This window comes from Tripterygium wilfordii, chromosome 12 (genome assembly GCF_013401445.1).
Source record: "Tripterygium wilfordii isolate XIE 37 chromosome 12, ASM1340144v1, whole genome shotgun sequence".
Classification (NCBI taxonomy): Eukaryota; Viridiplantae; Streptophyta; class Magnoliopsida; order Celastrales; family Celastraceae; genus Tripterygium; species Tripterygium wilfordii.
This window is the reverse complement of record NC_052243.1, coordinates 6,606,668-6,615,687: the sequence shown is the minus strand read 5'-3', so window position 1 is coordinate 6,615,687 and position 9,020 is coordinate 6,606,668. Positions and strand designations below refer to the sequence as shown.

At 36.3% G+C, this 9,020-nt stretch overlaps 1 non-coding gene across 1 annotated transcript; it reads left to right on the top strand.

The window, feature by feature from the left end:
- The first annotated feature begins 8,131 nt into the window (after window positions 1-8,131).
- TRNAR-CCG lies at window positions 8,132-8,204 on the top strand. The gene has a single exon. It is a non-coding gene; the product is annotated as a tRNA-Arg (tRNA).
- The last annotated feature ends 816 nt before the right edge of the window (window positions 8,205-9,020 follow it).

Here is a 9,020-nt window from a genome sequence, read left to right as displayed (position 1 = left end):
GGACCTTCCTTGGCCGATGTGGTATTTCATCACAGAACAGTAACCCCCACACCTCGCCTCATATGACGCAGAGCAGGGCATCACAATTAATGTCCTCACTTAGTCCATGTATGTTCATTTTCAAAACTGAATTTTCAGCACTATCTCAAGCATATATAGATGTCAAATTCACATAGAGATAGAGCCTTCATTTACGTGTATATGCACAATTAAGATATTAAACAATTAACTAAATAATCATTTAAGCATGTTTTCTAGCATTTTAGGATATGTTCAAGTCAAGCATACTCACACACATTTTGACATACAATCATACACAGTTATTGAAAACACAATGTTGACTTAAGCACTAAGTTTGGCCCAAAGTTAGAACGACGGCCTCCAAAAAATTATTATAAATGCCACACATCAATAACATTAAAACATAACAGACAGTGCTATCTAATAATCAATAGATCTCAATTTCATGCATCAATCATAATAATAAATTGATGTATTGCCTCCTCGTAAAATAAAATTCTTTTCGATTAAAAAAAACCCTAATATTAAATTGGCTATGTAAATTACAACCCTACACATAATGACAAAGTAAACTGTAGTGTTTCTAAGGATAAATCGAAAACTTATTGATTTCTTGATCGGTACGAGTAAAGAGGATCGGTTTCTAACTTGATTACTAGAACCAAGAATGATTTCACAATATGAACACCTTTGATTGCTTGTGAGCTTTTTAGTTCTCCAAAAACAAAAAGGTATGGAAGATTTGACAGAGACTATTTTTCTCTGTATTGTGTTCTCTCTTTTTAAGAGAGAAGAACGTCAGTTACTATTTTGTAACTGACGTAAGGAGTTACCAGCAGTTGTCTTCAAGACAACTGCTCAATAACCCACTTATGTGTTGGATTGGGTCAATCCCTCTAGCTACCCGTATCTAAGATCCAATTTCCAACATCTCCCACTCGCCCATGTAGGGGTGAGTCCCTTTTAATGTAAATTCAAATTTGTACAAGCAAATTCATATAAGTGAACGGACCATGCTACCTAAAGTATACGAACAATGGGAGCTCCAACATAGAAACCTTCCATAAGCCATATAGGAGACATCAACCTCTTTGAGAAATTATTACTCTCGAACATGTACCTATATACTCTAAGTATTTTCAGTTATACATGATTAAGTATTATTCAATCCCTCACGAATTCTATACTCAATCCATCCTTCCAATTACAAGTACTAAATCAAATCAAACTCTTTTGAATGAGATGATTCCGACCGATGAATACCAGTAACAGGTGTAAAACCAATAAATACATTTCTTTTCGCCCTCATATCACTCAGATCTGAATCAATATGCTTTCCTAGGAGTGTTCCTTTATGTCGAATCATTTCATGATCATAGGTGAGACTCTTAAAGTAGCAAACATTAATTCATCATATCATGACATAGTCAAAAGTTGCAAAGGGTAATAAAAATTTGAGATCTATTTTAAGATCTCCAGGACTCACACAGTAAAGAAGCAGTGATCCATTCTTTACTTCCTGAATAGTCGCTTGCACATGTAGTATGAAATACATGATATGGTGGAGCTTCTCTTTTCTTATCCTCAAATAAAGAGCGTATGTCATTGCTCTCCTCGTAAGAGAAAATACACCATATGAGTCTTAGTCTTGTCATCAATTCATAAGCGTCAAACTTGAAATTCTCATCTACTCACTATCAACAGTGCCAAATGACTAATTTCACATTCGGCATTCTACAAATAGACTCATGAATGGTGAGGATTCATTCATGTCGGTTCTTCTTGTTCTAAGAAACTCATCTTGGTCCTAACCAAGGTGGCTTCATTTTCAATAATATTGAATTATACTCGCTCCCACTGTGCCCAAGTCGTATTCTGAGTGTTCTAATTCAAATAGTCTCATCTCTACTAGCCCTCCTAGCGCTAGAGGCGATTGCACGTGTGAGTGAGTCAATCCATGTATATTGACACACTTCATAAATTATACTATCAATACTCACAAGTATGCCATAAATAAATGTTGAATAATTTAATGACATTCAAATATTATTCAACAGTTACAAATATTTACATGGTCCACATAACATATAACATTATAAATCACATTCTACGTAAGCCTAGGGATCTCACTTGTTTAACAAATACGTCCCTATCTGTTGGTTTGATAAGTGGGTCAGCCATCATATCATGTGTAGAAATGTGTTTGAGGACCACTTCTTATTCAGCAATTGTGTCTCTATTATAGTGATATCTCATCCTAATGTATTTGGTCTTTCCATGGTATTTGAGATCCTTGGCTATAGCCAATACAGTAGCGTTATTGCAAAAAATTATTACTGGTTCTGACGCTGATTTGACAACTTCTAAATGCTGCAGGAAACTCCTTAACCAAACTGCATCTTGCGTTGCTACGAAACAAGCTACGTACTCAGCCTCCATTGTGGATAGGGCTATACAGGATTGGTTCTTGCTACTCCATAGTATTGCACTTCCATTAAGCAAGAAAGTATATCATGAAGTTGATTTAGACTAATCTATTTCTCCTCCCTAATCAACATCAGAATAACCGATCAGTCACAAATCCTCTTTTCCTTGGTAACATAGCATGTAATCTGAAGTCCCTTTCAGATATCACATAGTCCTTTTGACTGCTATCCAGTGCTTTTGACCAGGGTTCGATTGAAATTGACTAACCAACCCAACAGTATAACATATGTCGAGATGTGTACACATCATTATATACATCAAACTACCGACAACACTGGCATATGGTACTTTGGACATTGTTTTTATCTCTTCTGGAGTCTTGGGACACATATCACGACTTAGGCTCAAGTCCTTATCAACAGGGGTATCCATCGGCTTGCGATCTTGCATGTGATAGCGCTCTAACATCTTTTTGATGTAAGTGTCTTGATAGCGTGATCTCTTATGATCTTCACACCTAGCACGTAGCTAGCCTCACCCATGTCTTTCATTTCAAAGCTCAATGATAACCACTTCTTAGTGGCATCAATTGATTCTTTGTTATTCTCAGCCAACAAAATGTCATCGATATACAAGGACAAAATTATGAAACCATTACTTGAATGTTTTAAATACACGTAATGGTATTCTTCCATCATCGTAAAGCCATCCCTTTAGTTTGCTTGATGAAACTTGATGTTCCATTGCCTAGATGTTTGTTTAAGACCATATATGGATCTATTTAGCTTACAAACTTTGCGTTCTTGTCCTTTAGACTCAAATCCATATAGATTTCCTCATCTAGTTCTCCTTTGAAAAATACAATTTTCATGTCTATCTGGTATAATTCTAAGTCCATGTGTGCGACTATTGCTCGGACGAGATGAACTGAAGTTATTCTCACAACTGGTGAGAAAGTATCTTCATAATCAATTTCTTCTTCCTGAGTGTATCATTTTGCTACTAATCGAGCCTTATATCGTTCTATTGATCCATCCGCCTTTCATTTAATTTTTAGAATCCATTTATTTCCAATGAATTTTGACCTGGCAGTAAATCAACCAAGTCTCAAACTTAATTAGTTTTCATAGACTCCATCTCTTCCTCTAGGACCAAGTTTCCCGTGGTGATGGGAATTATTGTGAACATAAGCTGCACACCCTCAAGGATGCAAATTTCCTAAATTAGATTTTTCACCATTCCATAGCTCATATGGGGTAGAGGGGATAGATTTAGAGGGCAGGGGGTTAAGAATATTGGTAGCAATCAATATTGCATCTCCCCAAAAGGAAATTGGTAAATTGGCTTGCGCCATCATTGACCTAACCATGTCTAATAGGGTCCTATTCCTTCTTTCTGCTACGCCATTTTGTTGAGGAGTATAAGGAATAGTTAGCTATCGAGCTATACCCTTTTCATCACAAAAATTTTTGAATTGGTCAAACAGATATTCACGACCTCGATCAGTTCTTAAAGCTTTGATCTTTATGTTTAATTGATTCTCCACAAAATTGTTGTATTGTTTGAGGCAGTCCAATGCTTCAAACTTGTGTGAGATCAGATAAACTTGACCAAAACGTGTAAAATCATATATAAAAGTGATTAGATATACGGCACCATGCCTAGCCCTTACATTCATTGGTTCATATATATCAGAATGGATAAGCTGTAATGGACTATTGGTTCTCTTGGTTTTGCCAAATGGTAATCTAGTTGCTTTTCCAGCTAGGCAATACTCACAAGTGGGCAATTCTACTTTGGCGAGAGATCCTAAGAGACCTGCTCGAGCCAATCTATTTAATCAGTCTTGCTCAATGTGTCGTAATCTAGCATGGCATAATACACTATCAATACTAGGAATAGAACTGAAATTTCTAACAACATAGATAGATACATTGTCATTAAATACAATATTAACGGTGTCTAACACAATAAAACCATCCAACACATAGTTAGAACTATAATATATGTTGTCCATAAAATTTTTCACACAACCTTTATTAAAAACAAGATGAAAACCTAGTTCTAGCAACACAAGAACAGAAACTAAATTTCGTCGAACTTCTGGAGCATAGAGCACATCATGGAGATAGAGTACGCGACCTCCCCGTAGCTCTAGCTTATAGGTACCGATCCTAGGCACATAAGCGAAAGCATTGTTCCCCATGTATATACATATACTTCCCTTTAGAATCCGATGAAAATCTACAAAAGCTGTTCGGTCCCTTGCTACGTGGTCGGTTGCTACTGAGTTTATAGCCCAATAAGACACAGATTCAACAAGCATTAAGCAACTACTAACATACAAGTTAGAGAGACTAAAGTGGTCAAACATTACGTTTGGCTCAGTGCAATCACGAGCAAAGTGACCTGGTTTGCCACAATTGAAACAGTTATTTTTTTTGCCTTTCTTGTCGTTGCATCTTGCCCTTGTGTCCACTAAAACTAGCTTCATTCCCCCTTTTTCCTTTATTGGGTCCTTTACCTTTTCCCTTTTTGCGACCAGAGTTTGATGCTCTTCACGAATTAGCGATAAAAACCTCTTCAATAGGTTTTTCAGCGAGAAAATGATCTTCTTCAAGCTCCACATGGCGACCGACCTCATCAAAAGTCTTGATATTGTCGTTATGCGTAAAGTTAACACGTATATGTTCCCAAGCACTCGGTAAAGAGTGAATAACAGCTTGGACTTGCTGCTTGTCAGTCATTTCATACCCAACAACCCTCAATTCACTGATCATGTTGGACATGACCGTTAGATGCTACCTCTCGTGTGATTCTGGCGCTTCTTATAACCATCAAATTTGAGGGTTAACTGACGAAGTCGAGTAGTCGAGGTTCCCTCATCTTGAACATTCACAGCATCTCAAACTGCTTGAGTGAACGGTGCTTCTCAAAGCACATCATTATGTCATTCTTCATACTGCTCAACATTAATATGCGAGCCACACGATCTTTCAGCTTATACGCTTGATATGCTTCCATATCATGCCTATGTTGAGTAGTGTTCCCATGCTCAAGTTCAGCCATTGGTTGAGTGATTATTTTCAACATGTCTTGCTCTTCTAGGAGATATTGAATCTTACGATGCCAAACATCATAGTTCTTTTTATTCAGTTTTTCTCCTTGGTTCAAGTCAGCGACAATGCTTTTTGTTGCAGTCATTTCAACTATACAGACAAAATTGCTAACACTAGAATCTCATACAATTTAAAATTTCAAATAATTTTGCCACTTCGTTTCAAATCAATAATATTAATCTAACATATGCCACATAAACGAATAACAATGTAAACATTCATTCAATTTCCATTGGCATAGTCCAATTAGTATTTTTTATTCTAACAAGTGTAAAATATTATAGTTATTAGTTCATCTAGTAACTCTCACTATTTAATGACATTTATATTCATGCACATTTATTGTAATTAAACAAATAAATTACATAAAATAAACATGCCATTAATGAAAATATCCAATATGTACATCAAATACATAAATATGTATATACATAAGAAAGATGTACAAATAAAATAATACAACATAAATCACATGCTAGGAACATAATCAGGATCATTTTTCATGTCATTGTCATCTTCATCTTCTTCGTTATGTTCACCAAGTTTGTACACCTCATACCGTGGAACAAATCGAGCAGTGGAATTCAAATGATTTGCGCTACGACCAGTGGGTCGTAAACCCATATTAGCATACAGACGTTCCCTTTTTAGCAACAGCTCATCCGCGAGAGTTTCGAAACTCAACGTGCTCAACCTTTGCTTCAATGAGTCTCGAACCATGTTTCACTCTTCCGGTAGAGAATCAAAAACAATATGAATTTGTTGCTCGATGTAAAACTCATGAACATCCCGAATTCACAAATTTTTCATCCAATTATACATATGATATATGTGTTGATGCATGGTGTGACTAGGATTTTTTTTATATCCCAATAAGTGTATTATTTGTGATCTTGTAACCACTACAAACACAAAGAATTAAATCACATTAATAATTAAACTTTTATCTATTTAATTATCATATGTAATGATTTTCCGGTTATTAAAAAAAATTCCAAAAAAATAATAAAAAAGTAGAAAATATTATTTTAATTAAACTGGAAAAAACAAAATTCAAAATCGGACGGTACACTCGCCCTTACTCGCCAAAACAAATTAGATGGCCTGAAGAGAGGCGGTGCGCTACACGCGCTACTGGAGCGCATGGGATAGGGTAGCAACAACACTGTTATGGACCGCGGGTCGACCCGATCCGTAACCTGTCCATTCGACCCGCTACTTGACTCGATCAGTTGACTGGGCAGAGTCAACAGCACGTGAGCACTCCGTCTGGCGCGTGAGCGACACGCACTGCCTTAGGTAGCCTTTTTGGCCAAAATTTATTTTTGATTTGGACAAATAGGGTGTTCCGATTTCATTTTTGGTCTTATATTTACCATTACAGTATTCTAAATTAGTGTTTGACGTTCAAACTTTAAACTCGCGACTGTAATTCGTCAATGAAAACATAAAACCATAAAATTCAAACCAGTTTCGATTCTAATCTTTGAAAAATCATATCAATTTACATAGTTCTCCAAAAATTTCGTAAAAATATCCGTTAGAAATCTTGTTTCAAGAGCTTTCCAACTATACCAAATTCGTTCATAGCAAAATTATATATGATACTCAATTTTGAGCTCAAAGTTTTGATTTTATTCATGAATTTTGAAGAATATAAACCTAATTTACACAATTTTCAGCCATGTATATATGTTCTAATCAGGCAAATCAGATTCAACATTATAGAAACAACCTATGCTCCGATACCAATATAGTGTTTCTAAGGATAAATCGAAAACTTACTAATTTCCTCATCGGTACGAGTAAACGAGGATCAGTTTCTAACTTGATTACTATAACCAAGAATGATTCCACAATACAAACACCTTTGATTGCTTGTGAGCTTTTTAGTTCTCCAAAAATAAAAAGGTATGGAAGATTTGACAGAGGTTATTTTTCTCTGTATTGTGTTCTCTCTTTTTAAGAGAGAAGAACGTCAGTTACTATTTTGTAACTGATGTAAGGAGTTACCAGTAGACAACTACTCAATAACCCACTTATGTGTTGGGTTGGGTCAAGTCCTCATGTGTGGCCCATATCTAAGATCCAATTTCCAACATAAAACATTAAGACCAATACTATTTATTTAAGGATAATTTTCAAAAGCAAAGATTTCAACCTACTTGGGCAGCAGTTGACTCTGCTCAGCCTCTTTGTGTGTTTTAGTATGTGATGCCTTGATTGAATATAAGCAAAATCTCAAATCCACGAGCTATTTCACAACTCATATCCACGATTGCAAATACATAAACACAGTTCCCAGACTAGTAAGAAAACTAATAGGAACAGCAAGTCATTAATAAACTGAAAGGAAAATCAATGAAAAATATGATTAACCTAAACTATCAGAAAAAGTGAATTACTGGTAGTGGTAGGGGACTGCGAGATCATAGCTCCTTCTTTTAATTTGCGGGTTTGGGGAAAGAAAGACGTTGGAGACTGCGAATACCATCTCCGATGGTTTTAGCGAGTTGCTAGTTCACACCCGTTTTATATAATTAAAGAGCCCAAAACAAACACTTGTTCGCGTGGCCTAATGGATAAGGCGCTCGCCTCCGGAGCGGGAGACTGTGGGTTCGAGTCCCACCGTGAACGAGTACCATTTTATTTTATTAATTTCAAATGATGTTGCTCTTAAAATTCTATAATGTAGCCCCCGAAGAACTGCCACGTTTCACTTGCCCTTCTATAATTCTATCCACGTTTCATGCGCTTACAGTTTGTCTATTTAAATTTTGCCAACACAGGGAGATTTGGATAATTGGGTCCTTGGTTAAGTGATGAGAAATCTCCTCCATATGTTTTTAAACGTTTTTCTTTTTCGTACTGTCACTTTGTTTTGACTTAATTTGTTGAGTCATGAGTGCTAAATAATAAAGGGTTAATACAACATGTAGTGTTTGAAAGATGGTTATTGTTCCAAATTGGTCACTAAAAGTTAAATTGTGTCAATTTGGTCACTCAACATTTAATTTGTTCTAATTTCATCACCCGGATAGATTTTGTCTACTTCGATCAGTCACCTTGATAGATTTTGCCTATTTCAGTCAGTCAACCTATTGGTGTGGTAGGTTGATCGTCCAACTTAGATGACGTGGCAAATGGATCCATTAATTATGTTGAGGTGGCAAACCTGTACTCAAACCCTAATTTATTCCCCAAATTTTATTCAAAATTCTTCATCTAATCAATTAGTTGCATCACTCAATTCCACGTCACAAAATTAAGCATTGGAAGAACCTAGCGACGCTTCTTCTCTGAGAAGTTCCAGTAAAATGCCTTCTGCATACTCGAAATGCCCCTCCATCGCTTCCTCTTTATGTACATGGCACCAAGGGGACTCGAGAATTAAACCCACTCGCCAGTTCACCAACATTCAGGAAATTACTATTGACGCCACTAGCCCCATCG